The sequence below is a fragment of the Condylostylus longicornis genome, unplaced genomic scaffold (assembly GCF_029603195.1).
Source record: "Condylostylus longicornis isolate FDR11 unplaced genomic scaffold, ASM2960319v2 ptg000055l, whole genome shotgun sequence".
Lineage (NCBI taxonomy): Eukaryota > Metazoa > Arthropoda > Insecta > Diptera > Dolichopodidae > Condylostylus > Condylostylus longicornis.
The window spans coordinates 6,139,042-6,160,753 of NW_026578024.1; positions in this window are offsets into that span (position 1 = coordinate 6,139,042).

Below are 21,712 nucleotides of genomic sequence, written 5' to 3' on the forward strand. Positions count from 1 at the left end.
TTTATGATATTATATTCCGCGTACAATTAACTTCTGTTCGAAGATTTCTGCGATTACAAATAATACATGTCATTTACGCCAATGTATTTGTTATGGAACAGATATATTTTTTCTTCAATTTAAAACAAGAGACAATTTCTTGTAATTACAACTGTTACAGTGATCTGTTTTATGATTAATGATTAAACAAAATTCAATCGATTTAAGATGGGAACTTTAAGAAGATTGTGATATTCGGCAAGTATCAGGGGAAATTTCGCATAATGTCTTGAAGGGGAATCGTAGATTTAAAGAGTACCTCAGAAAACTGGGACCTCTTACATATTTTGTGAGTAAGGGTGAGAAAGCCACCATAAATCTACAGGCGGAGTGTAGAGCTCTCACTCATAAAAACGAAAAATACTGGGAAGTTATAGACTAGCTGTAATAGAGTTGCGGTTCGCCGAGCGTTACAAGTTGCTTAACTTCATCAGGTGGCTAAGTCTCAGATGATAAGGGTATGATTCACATTTGGGAAGCGCAATAGATCTGGAAAGTTTTCAAGTTACTTTGTTACTCCATTTGTAAAATTCTGCAATCATTTGCATGTTTACAATTCATATAAATTTAACGACTTCAAATTGAAAGCGTATTATGAACTCTTCTTCTTTTATTAAGAAATCAATACACAAAGAATGTAAAAATAATTACAATATTTAAGCTAATGAGACCTGCCTCTATATTTTTTCATACTTATATAGAAACATAAAAATAAAGTCAAAGATTTCTTGATTAACACGATTTCATTTTTTAAGAATTTTTCTTTCCTTTGTTTAGATTACAACGCCTTGTAGGAATCAATGTCATATCACTTTAAGCAAAACTTTATCTTCATCATAACCAACGCTAAATTATACGTCTAACAGGATCAATTTAAATTACAACAATTTTTAATTTTAGCTTTGTTTTTTTAAAGAACAAAAAAAGCAGAGGAAAAAAGGATTGAGTTTCATACTGCTTTTTTTTGTATTAAAACAAAAACGAGAGTAAAAATTAAAGACTTTTTTAGCCTTTGTAATGGAAAAATTTGTCCTTTCCAATTTTCCTACCCAAAAAATAAAACACAGGAATATTTTTATACTCGCTTGAAATTTTCCCGTGTTTTCTTCTTATTCTTTCTTTCTTTTTCCTGTATACCAATCTTATAATCATTGTTATTGTTGTTGTGGTTAAATTTTTGCCCCTTTCAACTTGTTCTTCATCTACTTGCGCTTTAACAATGAAATGAAATAATACACTTTTAATATTGTTTTGTTATAAAAAAGGATTTTTAACTTATTGTTCTTGTATTTTATTCAATAATTTACGCTATTGTCTTCTTATCCTTTTTAAAATTAAAGAGACACAATTCACTTGATGTTGAAGAATTTTTATGGTCTATATAATAACAATAATAATGAAGGGTTATGCGATTCCATTGAAATGAATAATCTGTTATATAAGAAAGTGAAATGTCAAGATTAATATTATTATTTTTTTAACTGTAGATTATATAGAAAGAAATATTATTTATGAAAAGGATAATGCTATAAATTTAATATTGAGAAAAAAGAAGAATTTAAATAAAAAATTACCTCAATTAAATAATAAACTTTTGATAAAAACTTGGGTTTAGTCAGTTTATACTGCCCTTTTTGTTCAGTAAATTGTATCTTTCTTCATCTATATCCTATGTAAGTAACTAGAAAGTACAGAATTCATTTGCATTATCAAAAGATGCAATAAGCTGTGATAAAAACTTTACTTTATCACATCTCCCTATCATACCCGGGTATGATATCGAGTTGCATCTAAAGTCATTTCATTCAAAATTTTAAGCTGCCTACATTTTCAAACGTAAGATAATTTAATCGAATTTCATAAATTTCTTGATTTATAATTAGTGGCAGACCTATAAAGTGTAAAACATTTTTTATATTAATTTGATAGTTTTATTGAAATACAAAATTTTAATAAAATCAAATTTAATGGCTATTATGCAGAATATAAAATTAAATTTTAACTGTATATTGTTCTTAATTTTATGTATTTTATGTGTTTTATGTGTTTTACTTTTATAATGACCGAAAATATTGAACAATCACTTGACATTCCGAAATAATTTAAAATTTAATTGAGCTTACTTCAAAAACTTAACACTATAATATTAATATTATGTACTGAGATAATGAGATTCAACTGAATGGAATATTCATTAAAAATAAAAAATATAAGTACGTTCATACTATATGCAAAATAATGAAGACCTTATTGTAATCTGAAGTGAAAAACCGAAAGCCAAGTAACAAAATAATGAGGAATATTTGAAAACAAGTTATTTTCCCTTATAAAATAATATAAAATATGAATAACATTACTGTAATATACATATATATACTTAGTACTAGTAAATATAAGATGAAATTATTTCAATGACGGAAGGTCATCTATTCATGAAAAATATCCGTACGGAATTCGTTATTGAATTTTTTTTTTTTATATGGGTAAGCAAAAAATAGGAGAATTTTATTTAAAATATGAAATCAAGTGGAAAAAAAATTTTCTACAATTTTTTTTTTTCTATTTTATTTTTGAATTAAAAGAAAATGTTTTTTTCTAAAACAAGAACCTTCTTTTAAAAAAACTTTTCATTTGTATTTCATTTTGTTAATGTAGCGTACTTTGAAGCACCATGTTAGTATGGGTATAATGCGCTTTTATACAACTCATTTGATTATGAACAGTAAATGAAGATTTTTTTTTCGAAATAAATTGAAATTAAAAAAAAAAAGAAAGAACTGTTTTCAAACTCATTTAATCAAAATTATAATCAAATCTAGTAATAGTAATATTTAGAACTTGGTTGATGCATTCAACGAATGCAGTAAATACTTTGTGTTTATTATTAAAACAAGTGAGTAACAATTCAATTGATTGGAAGAGAGTGAAATATTTTGCTAATTGGCGCTCCAGAAATACTTAATAAGATTTGAAAGTAAAAGTGCTACGAGTAGGGTAAGTTCTGGTACCCATTGAAGACTTTATTAATGGACAGTAGTAAAATGTTCCAGAAACTAAATAAGTTTTACAATTTAAGCATTGAATGCTGTCCAGTTCTTAAAAGTATGTTTCATTTCTAAAAACACTACTCTGCTCTTACGCATAAAAGTTTAAAATCGCAATTAATTTTTCGATTAAATGTACAAAATTATAGTTTTTGAATTTTTTCTGACTATACCAAGAGCATTTTCAGTTCTTTATTTTATTAAGTGCATTATTATACTCATTAACCAGAGTTCTTTTACATTTTAATCAAGATCGATGTGTCTTGTACCTGTGAACGCATATACTTTACATATTATTTAATTAAAAATAAAAAAGTGAGAACGTAGGCTAGTAAATTATGTGAATTCTAGTTACATGTTACTTGTTATACCTTCTTTAATGAAAATATTAATTGTGAAAAACTTGCAATGCAAATAATTGGCCCACTGCTACAACACAAAGTTAGATTCCTTAAACATTTCTTTAAATTCCAGTCGAAACTCATTAAGACTTGCTTTAAAACAATTCCTAAAACATTCAAGTGAATTTTTATTAAAAAAGTTTAAGTATCGATAAATGCAACAAAAATATTGTAGCAGCAATTTGAATACATACACAAGAACTAAAATCTTGTTATAATTTTATTCAGAGCTAACATCGAATAAAATTGTATTGTATAATTTTCGACTGCATGTACTTACACTTGTAATATTTTGGCGGCGTTATATTGCATATAACTAGGTAATAAATATGTTAACATGAATATTATATAAATACAATATATATGTATTATGTATACAAAAGTTTGAAAAAACGTTTGCTGATTTGATATATAAGTCCCTTTGTATGCCTCAAGTATTCAAGTTCAATTCGATTTTCTATAGATAAGGTGGTATGTTATAAGTATTTTCCATTCCTTTTTAATTCTCTTAATACTATATACCATATATACATGTTATATAAATATAAATATGTATTTTGTTTATTTATGTATAAATTAATATAAATTTTATAATATTAAATGATAACATTCACCTTGCGACATTGTCAAAACCAACATCCATAAAATATTTTTCATCATCATCTCTAAATCAAATATATTGTGCCTATTCAAATAGTACACAATGGTAGCATAGCTATATTTATATATAATGTATATAATATTTTAAATTTTCGAATAGTGCATAAAGAAGAGAAAATTTTCGCATGTGCCTAATACGTGAACGAATGATATCTATACAATCCACTAATATATACACCTGTTATGCACGTATATCTTATGTATTTAGAAATATAAAAGAATTTTCCTGAAGCGTATTCAATATTTTCCATCTTCGAATCCTAAGAATTTAAATTATAACTTTTTTTTTTTGAATGAGGATATCTTTATACATAATATCGAATACATAACTACAAGTATATTTATATATTTTACATTCATAAGCAGAGTTTCGCATAAGGTATACAATATGTGTGTTTGCATGTTTATAATATAAAGTTGATTATAGAGCCGTATAGACTTGTTATTCATCCATATGTGAAAACCGCTATTCTGTGGTAATATCTTTTTGTAGATTCATTCCTTTTCATAATAAAATATTGAGACATATTCAGTGTAAAAGAAGAAAATAATATTAAAAAAAAAAAAAAAAAAAAGAGTTTTCTTTATATGCGTTCGGTTATTATAAATTTTTTACCGAAAAATAACCTGGAGTTACCAGCGCATATTTGATGATTTTAGCAATGTTTTTGGATTTCTATAGTGTATTTTTAAATGTTCCCATAACTCCCATAACTCTTTTAAATTTAATGCATGTTTGTCCGCCTTGTTTATTTTAACACCACTATATTGGAGGATTAATTTATTCAAAACACACAACCCTTAATATGATTTACACGTGAATATTAACAACTACGATATTATCTGATAATGTTTTAAAAAAAACCTAATATATGTATTATATATCGTTATTGAAAAATTATAATTTAATTAACTGGTGCTTCTTCGCCATAGTTTCAGGATTTAAATTCCCATACTATATATACTCGTAGAATACTTCAAAGATATAGGAGATTCTCGCTTTGTACAGTTTAATTTCTTGGTCTCATTAATTATTTAGGTTAGGTAACCTTAATATTATAATATTTTAGAATTTTAGTTTTTGTACATAGTCCTTATATTATTATAGCCTTACGTAATATTCTTAAAAATAAATAAATTATTTTTAATTCAGAACGTACGTAAAACACCTACATACGAATGTTCACTCACGTACAGATATTGTAATATGCTTTTTCTTATCTCCTAACATACACGCGTACATAAGAACATAAATATATGTATATGTACATATTATATAAAATGCGAAGTAAGAGTATAACTACATATTTCATTACATAAGAAGGTTTTTCATATACACACAATGAAAGGATTATAGAACGAAGATAATATTTTTGTATATGAAAGCAGAAGGAAAATAACAAGAAAAAAAAAATAAGAAAATGAAAAGAATTTCTTCTAATTTTTTTTTTCTTTTACTTTTTTCTTCTCTTCTTTTGATAAATGATCTCTATATTGATAGCATACTTAACTGTAATATCGTCATGTTACCACTACCACCACTATTTTGTGGTTGCTTCTGGTTAAATGTCGAAGAATATCAATAATAATGATAACATGATAATGATGATGATATTGATGATGTTGCTTAATATGTTGATGCTGTTATAGATGTTGATTATACAACTACATACACACTAAAAAAATACTGTATTTGGTGATAATGAAAATAATATTAAAAGAAAATTATTATTGTATAAAAGAATGTTATATTGATGGTAGCACGCTATTACACCTTTTATATTAATTTTATTATATTAAATTATATACATTACATACAATATATTACAGATATATTTTTAATGAAGAGGTTCATGTATATAAAACAAAATTTTCAAAAAAAATTGAAAATATCAGAATAATTGATATGTTTGAGCTATGAGTATGTGTTTATTAACCCTACAAAAATAAAAATATTCTACACTATATCAATTTAAACACAGGAGCATATAGGTATAATGTATTAAATTTTAGGACAGTATAATAATTTTCTTAAGTGAAATTATGGTTTTATAACAATAAAACAATTTTTCTTTTCGCTTTTTTTGTTGTATAAAATATTCTATTTATTGGTAAGTGTTAATACAAAATCACCACAGAAACCAATGTACACTCAGACGGAAAGTTATGCGCGTCTACAAAAGCAAATTCTATAAAATCCAAAAACATATACATACATACATATATACATAATTCACTATTAATTCAAGGTTCGAAATATCGTAATAGATTTTAATAAGAATTTTTTTTTTAAATATTACATCAAGTTTCTGAATATTGAATTTTAAAGGGGTAAAATTAAACTTTACTGAACATTACTGGATTCAATTCGACATTAGAATTAGATACTTTCAATTATTATACGTACTTCCGCATCATAAAGTTTAGGACTATTGTTAAAATAATAAAGTTCTATGTCACAGGTACATGAATTCAGTTTTCTAATATTTTGAGCCTTCAGTCTAAGAATTCCTACCTCTAATTGGCAATTTAAGAAGATCAGATGGCGCAATGCAAATTAAAGTGTAAGTTTCAATAAAATAATTCTATTAAAGCAATATTTTGTGGTGTGGAATAAAAAATACGGACAACACATTTGGCTTAATTATTTTTATAGTTGAGGCGCAACGATACTGAGGCGTAGAGGTATGTATTTGTAAAATTTTCAATATAAATTGTATTGGCGCCGGTTCAAATCTTTTATGAAGTATAGAAAATTTTTATCAATTTTTGTGACTTTTGCCTTGTTCTGTTCCTTTCAGCATTCAATTCCTCTGTCGATGTATTAAAAAGTTATCTCTTTTAATGCAAAATTCTTAGAGTTTGCACATATGTAATACATGCATGAATATAAACATACATGTATGTAATACATGAAAACAGCAAAAACGGCATATGAGTACAAAAACTACTAAAAACCAAAACTTCGTAAAAAAAAAATAAAGAAAAGAAGTAGATTAAAATATCTTAGATTTTTTAATTATATAAAAAAGATCAACCACCCGATGGGTGTTAGTAATGTAATTTTCTTTTAAAATTAAAAACAAAACCAATAATAAAAGAAATCCAGCATAAAAATAAAAGAATGAGAAGGAATGAGAGAGTTGACCGTGCCAACACTATGATACCTGATTTTTGGAGTTGTTTGTAGTAAATATTTTAAGAAGTTACTTATGCAACATCAAATTATAAGCCAGTTGGCCAGTTATAAAAAATTGAAATATTATAGGTCCCTTATATTTTACCATGATGCTGTATGGCATCAATTCAAAATACAACCAAATCATTTTCAAAGTTCTATATGGTAGCCATTGTAAGAATTTATCAACCGTAATCAAACGTTGCTGAATTATTTGCCCTGTTACCAAAGTTTTTCGTATAAAATTTATTACTTCTATACTTTGCAGTTTCTATGATATTAGTATATAACCCAACTATTTGCGAAGTTACATGGCAGCTATTCGAACCAAATAACTTCAATTGAACTCTGATTGAATAGTAGCCATACCATAGGTTAAATAGCAATTCCTGAAAATTTGGATTTTCATTTTATCGATAAGACGAATGGACGGACGATAAAGGTCGACTTGTTATACGACACTGATCAACAAAATATAGGTACTAGTGTCTGTATGTTTCTCAATCATTTATATTTTAGTGTTACGATCAGAGTGGTAAATTTATAATACCCTTTAAATATTCCTTCGTATTAGTAAGATTGTTTGTGTTATCTCTGTGAATCCTGAATAAAAATACCGAAACTATGCCAAAAGAAACTCATTTACAAGTATGTTTTTTTATGTAAGTGTGTGATGTGAGAATGAATAAATGTTTGTACACGTGTTGATTTTTATAGCTTCAAGGATTTCGACAAAAATAAAATAATAGAGGAAAAAAAAATAACTTTCATCTTAAAGAAAAAATAAAATAAAATTTTAATCTTGGAATATATGGACTTTATATCTTCTTTAAGTCTTCTAGTGGTGTTATATGTGCTTGCTGCTTTCTTATTGTAAAATTCTGTATTTTATTATTTTCTTTAAATTTCTTGATAAACTTTGTCTTTTAAGATAAAAAAAAAACATAAGAAAACAACTGATAGAAAACAGGAAGTAACAAAAGTTGCAAAATTTTTTCCAAAAGAAATAAAAAATGAAAAAACAAATACAAAAGAATTTTCACAAAAACTTTACAATGTGTGGTATTTTATAATTACACCGCAGGGATATATTTCAACTCTAGTACAATTGCGCTAAAAATTTCTTATTGAAAAATAATATTTTTTCTTTCTTTTGTTTTTTAAGTAGAAATAGTGAAACAGATCATGGAATTTCAAGTTTTGGGTATAACGTTAGTTTTCCAATTTATTACCAAAAAAAATAAAAAAAAAATAAACCAGATGAATATTATAAATTCAAGTCTACTTTCCCCTAGAGAGCTTGTAATTAAATTTCATTCTGTACAGAGACACTCGTTTTAAAATATCAAATTTATTTAAAAAAATATAACATTATCCTTGAGAAAATTTGCAGTAATACAAATTTTTAAAATGTGTTTTATGGGCTGATGGGGGCTGATGTCTATAATAATAGTACGGTAAATGAAATCATCTTGTAGCGATCAAGTTTTAAATTTTATTATAAGTAGTGTATACTAAGAAAGAATAATACAAAAAAAACATCATTATTTTCTTAAAAATAAATTAAAACTTTAACCCCATTTTAAAAAACATTTATGCAAATTAAAATTTTTTAATTAACACAATTAACATTTCACTTATTTAGCAGAGTTAAATACATTTTAAGACCTTCATTTATCTGAGCATTTGAAAATACTTAATATTTTCAAATGTTTTCCTATAGAATATCGAATTTGAAAATTTGATATCAATTAAAGTGTTGTGTTTAACCGTGGGTCACTTTTCATATCTTTCACAGTTTTAAAAATAACATTTCGAGTAAACACCGAATTATAAATCTAATTTTATTAGGGCTATTGTTATAAAACCATATACACACTTGTAACTCATTTTAACTTCTAATGGGCCACTAAATACTTGGCAATTTTATAATACTTGCCAGTAGTAGTTCCTTCCTTAAGTTTTTGTGTCCAGCAAGTTTTGATGAGTATACTCCTTATGAGTTGATAATAGTAAGAGGAGTATACTGATAATTGGTCAAGGAGCGTTAGTAAGTTAATAAAACGATAGAAAATCGTTTAACAAAATTTTTAATACGTGACTAAATTTTATTTAAACATCACTGATAAGTTAAGTGGTTGTTAGAATAATAAATTTTCTAAAAATAGAAGTAATATGAAGAGAATAATGAAAACAGCTAAAATGTTATTAAGAAACTAAAAAATGTTAAGTGACAGCAGAAAAGGTCAAATTCTTAAATGCTCTATGTGAAGTTACAACACTTAATAAAACCTTATAATGGGCTGCTTTTTGACAAGTAACTTTAGAGAAACCTAAATTTTAGCCTAGCGTACAATTTATTTTATGCCAAATCTGTTGTTTATAAAATTGCAAATATTCTGCATTGCGCTTCAAGGGTAAAACATATGCATTCTTGCCAAATTAATTGGAAACAATAAAATCAATTTAATTCCTTCTCTGATATACGATATCTATCTAGTTCATTATACATAATAATTCAATATCTAGCAAGAAATTAACACAAATCATAAATTTTTTTAACAACCTCCATCATTATTATCTTCCGAGCATTCACATGTTCTAATTTAGTTTACCTTTCATAATACTTTGTAATTGAAAATTTGTTAAAAGAATCTCATGTACGTATTTTTTGTTTTTCTCTTTTTTTTTAAACGAAATTGACAAGTTTTGAAGATGTCTCAATTACAGGAACAGTAAATATTACTTTTGCTTTTTTTTTCTTTTCCATTAACCGTATCAGAAAGAGTGAGAGAAGCCTACACATACTATCTGATACTAAGCGCTTACTTTTTCTATTTATATCCAGTAATTTTTTTTTCTGTTTTTTTTTTTGTTTTTCATAGACATTAAACATACTTTTTAATATCCTTCGTCAATATTTATTCATTTCCCGTAATATTTACTTTTATTTTTGTTTTTGCTTTAGTTCAGTTGGATAAAAAAACGTGTACAAAATTTATTTATGTATGAAGTTAGTAAGAGAAAATGCCGTATAACAAGGTTTATACACATAAATACCTACATACATATACGTATAAATATATTTACACTAAATATAGCAGAAATATTTCATAAAAATTCCATTGTTTTTCCGATCCGACTTTACTGAAAAAGAACAACAAACGTACTACAATAAAAATAACAAGGACAATAAAAGCAAAGAAAAATTGAATAAGTTATGAAATATTTTCTTTATTTTCCTTCGTCCTACTTTAATTTGTTGTTATTTTCGGTTTTTTGTTTTGTTTTATTTCTATGATCCCTAGGGCCTATATCTCATGACTCTATATGTATTGAAAAACAAAACAACCGAACAAATTTTTTTTTCGTGTACTTTTTTTTTCATTTTTTGCTTGCCTTATCATTATTTTGTTACACTTTGTCACTCAATCAGTTGGACAACAAAGTATAATTTACTATGATCATATAATATAAAAATTATACCATAAGTACAATAAAGGATATGTTTCTCATCAAGGATATGAAATTAAAAAATAAAATAATGAATTATATAATTGCTTTTACAAGGTGAACATAAATGAATCTTTGATAACATTGAATTTCATTACACAGAAAAAAAAGAGTAGAAAATTTACCTAAAACAATAGTATAAATCACCTAATGAAATGCTTGATTTTCAGCCTCCTAAACTATTTAGCTACATTGCCTAATTTAAATTAGCTGAATTTACTTTTTAATAATTAGGAAAATTAACAAAATAAATTAGCTAATTTATCTACAATACTAGCTAAAACGCCTAAACATTTGTCTGGATTTCAACTAAGCAAAGAGTTGGTTCACCTAATCTTTTAGTTGAATTATTTCAAAATCTTTTTGGAATTCAACTAAAGAAATTGGAATTTCACCTAAATAACTAGCTGAAAAATATTCCCTACAATAGATAATATGCCTAATTATTTAGTTATAAGAATCGAAAATATAACTATTTAATTAGATAATTAAAATAGTGTTTTTACCTATTATATTAGAAAAAGTATCTAAATAAATTAGGCTCTCTTCTAAATTTATTTAGGCTTAATCCTGAAAATAAAAGGATGTTGTAAATTAAAAATTAAGTTTTGTTTCATTTAATTTTATTTTTTGCAATATTTTTTCAGTTAATGTTACATTATTTTAGATTTTTATTGTTTTTAATTAAATCATACATATGTTTACATATCTATATAAACGGTGGTTTAATTTTGGTAAATATATTTTTATTAGACATAGTTATTAAATGAATAGGTGGATATCTTATATCATTTGTTTTAATTATTTTTAAAAGTTTACACTTTTGTCTACTTACATTATAACATGAATAATGTGGTTCAAAATTATTTATAAGCAATTCTTCACAACAAAAGAAAAACGTATTATTTTTAACACATACATAATTAAAAAAAACTTATTGGTTTTCAAATCACTAATAATAATTACGTCATTAATTTGGTATAAAGTATTGTGGACATACAATTTATTTGTGCAACTAATTTTTTCAAAATCAGATAACGTAAAATCATAGTTATTATATTTTAAGTCTACTTTTTTACTAGTTGTGTATATCTTATTTTCATTAAAACATTTATATTACATTTTCATCTCTTCACTGAAATAATCTTGTCCGAAATACAATTCTAGTTCCAAATTGTTCTTGAAGTATCAAAAAATTGATATCATCTGCAGTTAGATTTTGCAACACCTCAATGTTAATGTTCTTAACTAAAAATGCAATAAATATATGAAGGACATAATTAATAACAATACTAAATGTAACATAAAAAATTATACAAAATCAAAAAAATTTATAATTTCATTTAATTATTTTATTTTACCTTCCAACAGGTAAAATAAAATAATTAGAGCATTGTAAATACAACCTTACATTAAATTTTTTGTGTTATTTTTGTTTAATTTAATTTATTAAAACTTTGATATTATATAATTGATGACATTATGTATTGATAGAATATAATTTACCTGTAAAATCGGGAATTAACTCTTCCAAGCCCCAACCCAAAAGAAGCGCTTCGGTACCCTTGCAAAACCTCGAGTTCGCTATATTCAGTGGTAGATTCATAATTTCTATACATTTTCAATAACAAAGGAATTATTTTTTTCCATCAGGAAATCGGGAATTATTTAATTCTTTTAATAGTTTTATCAGAACAAGAACCAGATCCTGATTTTTTTTACTTATGTATTTGATTTCATAAAAATTTTACACTTTTAAATTGCCGTTCACTTATGTATTCAATAGTAGCAAGTTTCTCGTATAACTTTTAACACAATTTTAAAATTATTTGTAAACAATTTTTATTTTTTTTAAGTAATAATAATGACTTTTTTAAAATTTTTTTAAATTAACTTCAATCACTAAAAATTACTTTATAAAAACAAAACGAAGCTTCTTAACTATATCAATATTCACCATGTACTAGCTTCTATTCAAATACTTTAAAAATTAGAATACAAAAAAAACTAGCGGTACTTTGGATTTTCTCTTGATAAAACGAGTGTTTTTATGTGAATTCAGCTAATGTTATCGATATTTCGACTAATGTTTTAGTTAATTTTTTTTGGAGCAAAATAAAGTGGCTGAATCACCTAAAGTTATAGTTAAGATATCTAGAAAAGTAGTCATTAAAGAAGAAGTAACGGTATTTTGTTTTTTATTTTTTCTGAACAAAATATTTGATCTTTTGATAAGTCAGCCAATGTTTTCAGTAGTTCAACTAATGTTTTAGTCAATTTTTTGCAATAAAATGAAATAGCTGAATCAACTACTGTTGTAGTCAAAATATTTAAAAATGTAGTCGTTGATTAGGAATTTATATAAAAACTGTAAATTTATTTTTTGTTTTCTTTTCTAAAATAACCAAATGTTTAGGTGAAATGTCTATTAAAATTAGTTGAATATTTTCAACTATTTATTTTAGATAATACACCTAAAGGATTAGACATATCATCTATTTTTTTTAATATTGTATTCAACTAATTCTAAATAGTTGAGCTAGCTAATAATGAATTTTAAAACAGCTAAAGGAGTTGTCAATACTTCTAATTGTTTATAAAAAACACCTAATTTGAGATCAGCTACTTACGATTAGTTGAAAAATCTAATTCATTTTTTTCTGTGTAGTACCAACCATGTTATACATTTTGTTATATTTACAGTGTTATATTGACCTGATTTGATATTTTATTTTAAGGACTTAATATTGTAACTACAGAAACATTCGGATTAATATGTTTTACATATAAGAAATTAAGACGAATTAATCTATAAATTCTTGCTAATTTCTAATTGTTCAGTGAAATTTTGTTTTGTGCTGTTGAGTACTGACAACTGATCTTGAATAATAGTTTATTCTATGGAATAGTTATTTTTGGATAGTGTGATATAGAATAGTAAGTTTATTTTATGACTGTAAAAATTTGAACTGTTAATTTCAATTATTAAAGTTTAATTAATTGTTTGCTATCTCAGAGGATTGTAATTTATTAACATTAACAATGTATAAAGACACATTTTAAAACTGAATTACAATAGACAAAAATAATATTAAGTGGACGAAGGTGTTAACGGTTTTAATAGTACTTTCTTTAATAGTACTATTTTTAGGATACGATGGTGCAGTGCACAGATATGTTTTTTTTCGCATTACAAAATATCAAATAAATTATAGAATATTTAATATTAAAAGTAGTATATAGATACAATATATATATATATATATATTCCAAAAAAAATATTATATGAGTATTTCTGGTCTGTTTTAAGATTCAAAGGAAAAATTAGGAATTTAAATTTTAAATCCTTTGGCTTTTGTACTGAAATCTTTGAAATTTTTTATTTTCTTTATTCAAAAAATGACTGAAAGAAAATTATTTTTTTGTTTTTTCTTGAAATTCTTCCATTCCCAGTTTTTTATTATCATTTTTATTAAATCGATAAAAATATATAAATTTTTTTTTTTTTGAAAAAAAAAAAACAGTGAAAATGCAAAGAAATTTTTTTTTTTTGCAAACTCTTCTCTTGGGTAAAATATCGAAAATTAAACCTTTTTCTTTCCTTTGTGTTTTTATTCTCATAACAAAACAACAACAAAAAACACAATAAAAAAAAGGTGATAATAATTCCTGGAGCAACAATGCTCCTTCAATAAATACGAGTAGACCTTTTTGTATAGAAGAACAAGTACGAGTAGTAAAATAACAGTATTATAAGACATTTTTAAAATTTTCCATCGTTACGCCATTACACGTTCAAGGACCATAGAGTTTTAAACAAAAACAAGTAAAAACACCAAAAACAACAACGAAAAAAAAAAATGAAATAAAAATTATTTTTATGTGAATAATTTTTTTTTTTTTTAAATGAAAATAAAATATGAAAATTTGTAAAACAAGAAGAAAATTTCTTTAAATATTTTATTCTTTCCAAGTGCTCTGAAGTGTTCAACCTCTCATACATATAGTATACATGTACAGATTGTACCTCCACACAATTATTACTTGCAGAGCCCTCTTCGGAAACAAGGTGCTATATGGTATAAAAATTTTTCTCAATACTTTTGATTATTTTCTTTTTATTTTATTGAAGGATATAATATGTTAGAATATAAAATTGGGCTGAAACCTGTTCAAAATTAAAAAAACAAACACACAGAATAAGAATGAAAAGAAAATGTTTTTTCTTTTATGGTTTTGTAAAATGAAAAACGAAAAATACAATGAAGTGAGGAAGAAATATTAAAAATCACATTGAATTATCGAACATATGCCGATTTAAAAAAAACAAAAAAAAAACAGAATTTCCAAAGAAATGAAAAGAAAATATTTTAAAATACAATATAATAAAAAATATCAAAGTTGTTGAATTGTGCAAGGAAAAGCGGTGAAAATGAAAAAGAAATGTACAGACCTATTGTATATAATATGCTTGAAAGTAATGTGAATTCGAGTGAATTATGCTTGGAGTGAAAATCTTGGCGTCTTTGTAATTCAATATTGTTTGCTTTATTTAAAAAAAAAAGAGTACTTATTTGTAATTATGGAACCAATTATATTAAAGGGGTAAAGAAAATCCGCTTTAAATCTCTTTGAAATAAAAATTTAAACGACAGTATTTTACTGAATCAGCATCAAATTTGCACCGATTTTGCTGTGGTTTCGGGTGTTATTATGGAAATTTACGAATTACAGCAGACCAGTTCTGACTTAATACGCTTTCACGTTCATTCTTAAGTTAATTCATAAGGTTTCTAAGGCTTAATTCACCATGATTTTTGTTATAAGATTAATTTGAAAAAAGAAAAAGTTTTTAACCCGCGTCGACTCATTCTTGTAAGATTTTTTCCCCACATCATATTTTTAATTATCTTTGCTTTACATTATTACGGTCCCAAAATTCCAAATTTTCTTCACAAAATATTTTGCTTTTACATTCAAAAATAGCTTAGCAATCGAATATTGTATTCATAAGGAATTCCTGAAATTACATAAGATTTTTTAAAATCATAAATATTTTTTCTATAAAGTCAGTATAGAATCAGCAAGTGTCCTTTTCACTGCATTATTTTTGTTTTCTTAAATTTATAAAAATTTATATATTACGTTATGTGTTATGAATATACAAAAATATTGTTATATAAAATTATGGCAAAAATAATTACAGACAAAGAGTCCTTTGATGTCTTTGACTTCCGCTATACAAAAGAGTTTTTAATTTTTTTTTTTTTTTTTTAATTAAGTGATTTTGTGGTCTGATCAGAATTTTTTTAATCTACTATATTACTATATGTGTATGTATTTCGTCTATAACTGGTAAAATTATTTCTGGGTAAGTAAAGTATTGCAAGACTATAACGATTTTAATAAATAATATTAAAGTTTTTAAAAAATTTTGTATAGTGCGAAGTATTTTTAATAATTACTGATTAAATTGGTTTTAGGTATACCTATCTAGAGATCGACAAGTGATTTATAACAGTTTTGTGATGTTTCTTGCGATTTATACGGTCCGAAATTATTTTACGGGTTAGATAATATATCTAAAATATCATTTTTGTTTTCTGTATAACTATTTAAGATATGACGGAGGAAAAAATTACTAAATTTTCTCGCACTTCTTTTAAATATAATTTCAAAGACAATTGTTTTCGTTGCCTAATCTTATACATAATATCACAATATCATACTATATTGGATTGGACTAAAACAACCTCAAGAGGTTTGAGTTAAATTCAGTTATTTCTTAAGGTACTTTCAATAATAATAATTATTAAATATCGCTACTATGAATAAGAACTGTAAAGATGATTGTTTAAGAACAAAATTTATTAAAGAAAGCTGCTGGTAACCAATCTAATTTTACTGTCTAATGTCCAATTATTTTTATCATCCATCAGCTTTTAATCTTGTAAATATCTAATTATAGTCAGCAATAAATGACATTAATCACATTATCCATTTCTTTTTTGCTTAATATTTTTTAGCTTCTGATTTCTAAAATTAGACTTCAAATATAATTAAACTATTCATTTCTATTGTATTTTATAACTTTAATTAAAAAATTTCCAAATTTTTCTTTCTTCGTTATTTTTTTGTTTTATATTTATAATACCCAATTTTCATTTTTTACAAAAAAAAAAAAAAAACAAAGTGTTAAAATTATGAATTCTAACATTGAACTCGTAAAAAGTCAGTAACTTATTCATTTTTGATTTTCAATTTATTCACTCTAAATAAAAACAAAAATATCTATACATGTAGAAAATTATGGTTTTCTCCATTCATGTGAAAACTACAAAATATTACAATATTATCAGCCTGAATAATTTTCCACAAATAATATTATACTTATTAGATATGGTATAGGTATAGGTAGATCCATAAATATACCACAAATTTTATATTATTTTGATTCTTTCTCTATATGTAAATATGTATATAATGGTGTGAAAAATCTATATACAGCTATCTATCTATTATAGTCGTATATACGTAGATCAAGCCTAATATAAAAGATTACCTATATACAAAAACTTTATAAAAGAAAAGCATAGAGCAAAACGAATAAGAACCAAAAAAAAAAAAAACATAACAGAACGTAAACAAAATTGTTTACAGTCCAAAAGCAACACCATTATAACCGACACTGACAAAAATCGTTCGATTCTTCCTTTTTATTATTACAAAAAAGAATAAAAAACAGGAAAAAAAAGGATAATATAAAAGAACAGAAAAAAATAACAGGAGAAAATCGTTCAAAAAGTGAGAAATCAAATGTGAAAGATCCTTTCGATTTCATTTTAGTGTGAAGTGAATCGATTATTTTTTATTTCTTCCTTTTTTCCCCCAAAATGTTTGTATTGTGTATGAAGAGCTAGTTCATTCATTTTATTTATTTCAGGAAAAAAATGTAGTTTAATAATTTGAATGTCTATTTGTCTAGTTTTAGTAGAATTTTTTATTTAATTGTGAATTTTATCACACACTGAAATTGTACGGTTGGAATCTGCACTCAAGTCATTACGCTATTTGAATGCTTAAGCTGATAAAATCGGTACAATTTGAATTGCCAACTTCTAGTAATGTTTTCAATTCGGTTTCTTAATTACAAACTCTACAAACCTTACGAGTTATTTTTTATGTACATTTTGCAAAGATCGTTAAGACTTAGCAATATCTCTGAGGTTAAGTTAGAGTCTAGACTTCTTTCAATATTTATTTGTTTAATTATTTATGTTTAAAATGTTTGGAGAGATTAAGTCAGTTTTATAGTTAATAAGTTGAAAAATGAATAACACATAGGCTACATTGCGTCTTTTACCCAGTGTGGATAAGTCAATTAATTGGAGTGTGTGTTCATAAGATGGAAAAATGATGGGGTCTTCCCAAATAGGAAGGCGTCTCAAAAAATCTTTTTGAGTAGACTCAATCCTCTTAATATGTTAAATTAATAGGGTGACCATATTTATAAAGGAATAAAATTTAAAAGTTTTAATACCTGACAGAAATGTAATTCATTTAAAATCTCAATTTATTTACTTAATTGTAAATTTTCTTCATTTTCATTTCATTTTTCTTAGGGATATTTCACTTCATGTACACCATATATACATACATGATTGTATTCCAATAAAGTTTTGAATTCCTTTGATATTGAATGTTAATATCTATATGTTACTTTATAAAACGCATAAACATCTATATATCTATATGAGTGAAGTATTTGTATACAAATTTATATTTTGGAATCGATTTTGGTTATGTTGAAACATAATTCGCTCATATCACAGTTCGATGAACAAATTTTATTTGAAAAGGAAAAACACAATAAAGCCATATACATACATTTTTACACACATTCATTAATAAAGATTCTCTAATATTTATTATTTAAGCAACTGTACGTTTATATACATTTTACACAGCTAAAGGTCTTAGAGTATACAAGCAACATTGAATTGAATTCGAATGTAGATATGATAAATATCTATATTTGTATATACAAATCGAATAAAAACTATAAAAAAAGGGAAATCGATTCAAAATAAAGATAGGCCTTTTTTTTATGAAATTTTTCAAATATTTCTATATTTTCTCTATTTATGGTTTATTTTTATTTTTGCCAATATTTACCAAATTTCAGCCCATTTTCCATCCCCAGCTGTCCCCCAAAGAAACTCTTTATATATGAAAACATAATAAGCAATATGATGATGATGGTTATGATAATATTGGCGGTTTGAAGGAAAAAAATTACGTTCAATATGACGGTGCAAATGAACATTATATTATATTATTAGAAAAGACAAAAATTGAAATATGAATTTTTATTTTTTCTTATTTTATGTTTCATCATTTTAGCTTTTAGGTTTGTATTCGTGTATATGATTGTGTTACAACAACCGAAAAGAAAATAAAAGAAACTATTCAACAAATGGATCAATCTATATCAGTAAATGAATCTATATAGACGAATATAATCAAATATATAGGGCTTTAATATTGGTTAAAAGAAAATAAAATAAAATATTTTTTCAACCGAATATATTGCCTTAGATTGAAATGATATTCCGTTAAAAGAACCACAACATTGTAAGATATTTAAAAATAAATTTAATCATTGATATTAAAATTACATAAAGTTTAAACAATATTTTGAAAATTAGCTATTTCGGAAGAATAAAATTGATTTTGAGAAAAGCGTTTTTAAACAAACTAAAAGACAAAAGTTTTGGTTCCAAAATCTAAGCTATTTTCTTTGAAATAAAAAAAAAACGAATAAAAATGCTGCTTCTAAAACCATTCTGCTAGTCTACATACCAAAATATATCAAATTATTGCATACATTTAGGATGAGACAAAAAAAAAATTTAATGCTTTAACACGGTGGTCGAATTCAAACGTTAACATTGCTCAAATTAATATAAATAATTAAATTTCTTGACTACAAATGACATTAAATCTTTCATTATCACAGAATTTGCAAAAACTCCCAGGTTTGAATATAAATGCAAGACACGAAATTTTAAAAAATGCTTGTGGTTTGATTATGTTTGGCTACAATAATAATAGTCAGAAAATTGAATTTTTAGGACTCTGGCGCGCTATTAATATTAGAGGGTGAAGATATGCAAAAATTTTCTTCTAGAGAATTAAGTTTTATGTATACAGATCTATTTGTTGTATAAAATTTCAGCTTTTAATCTCAAAGCAATTTTTTCTAGTTTTAACTTATAAATTTTTACTTAGTATGTGAAAAAACCCCCCGATGAATACTCTATATCGCATGGTTCTAAGGTTAGAAGAATTTATTTATATGCATCTGGTGCCTTTTTTACCAGTCTCTATGTCTGCCACCCAACATTAAGATTTTTTGCTGGAAATTATTCAAATCCCTGAAATTGTTTTCCATCTTATATGTAAAACAGCCTGTATAAATTCTACATAATATTTCGAATTATTAGACTCCCCAAAACCTAGGCAATAACGCGATACAAATTTAACAAAAATATTGTGATCTTCTGTAATTCCATATTTAGATTTTAACGTAATTAATATAAAATCGGTAAAAAGTAGAGTACAATCAGACACTACGAATACAAAATATCAATGTAGAGTTAATTAATTATGCCGAAAAGCAGAAACGCAAATTTTGATTTATTCACTTACTTTAATTACTTATCTTTTGCATATTCTAGTAATAAATTTTAAATAAAAATTTTCATTTCGTATTCCTTGTAGTTAAATGAAATTACAAAAGAAAAAAGTAGTTAGAAAAATTCATACGTAAAATTTAATGGTATATAATTTGAGTACATTCCATAATTGACCAAATCTGCATAACATAAAAAGGAGATGAATAAATTATTTCATGTATACAGTAAACTTCCAGCTGTCTGAATATAAGAATTAATTTGAATTCAGAGTATACTGCGATCAAATTAGAGTTGATTGTAAAGCTAAATTTTGTAAAGAAGAAAATTCATTTTGACAAATTTAGTACACTTTTAGTAGTTTAAGAACAAATTTGATAATTTGTCAGTTACACAGTCGTTGCAAATTATTTAATGCTTCGCCAAAACGAAAGTTTTACTTACCACTATTTGCGACCAAAATTAAAATTTGTTCATTAACATTAATATTTATGTAATATTTTGCCATTTTTCTGTAAAGAAACTAAGGAACAGCTAAAATTGATTTTTAAATTTTACATTATGTGCATTCAAGTTGAAATTTCGTAAAAATAGCAAAGAAAACTAGCTAACTAACACTAAAGAATATTATATAATTGTTAAGTGCAAAAATTGTGTGGAGAAATTTGACATTGTAATTTTAAATATCAGCCTCTTACGTTTCTTTCCAAATTAAATTTATAATTGCGGGTCTACTGTGCTCAAATAATATGAATGTATGTACACGCTCATATGAATTACAATATAATATTCGTTTCATTAGACACCCTTTAGGATAAAATTATACATTTATTATTTAAATTGTGTGTATTTAATATATTACCATGTAATTATATGTAACCATATATTGTGTATATTAGAGTTGATTTATGGTTAAATATGAAATTATTCCACTAATGGCAGATATCTAAGCATATAATAGTATATTTCTGGACACACATTCAATTCCCAAAATTTATTTCCCGATCTATATACCTGAGAATAGTTTATGAAAAAGATAAATTTCAGGTTTTTGTTTCAGGTTTCAACTATTAGATTATAAACCTTAAATCTAGAATATTAAATCAAAATATAAAACTCTTCACCGAATATATAGGTTAAGAATAATAGTTCTGTTATAATATAAAATGAATCGATAAGATC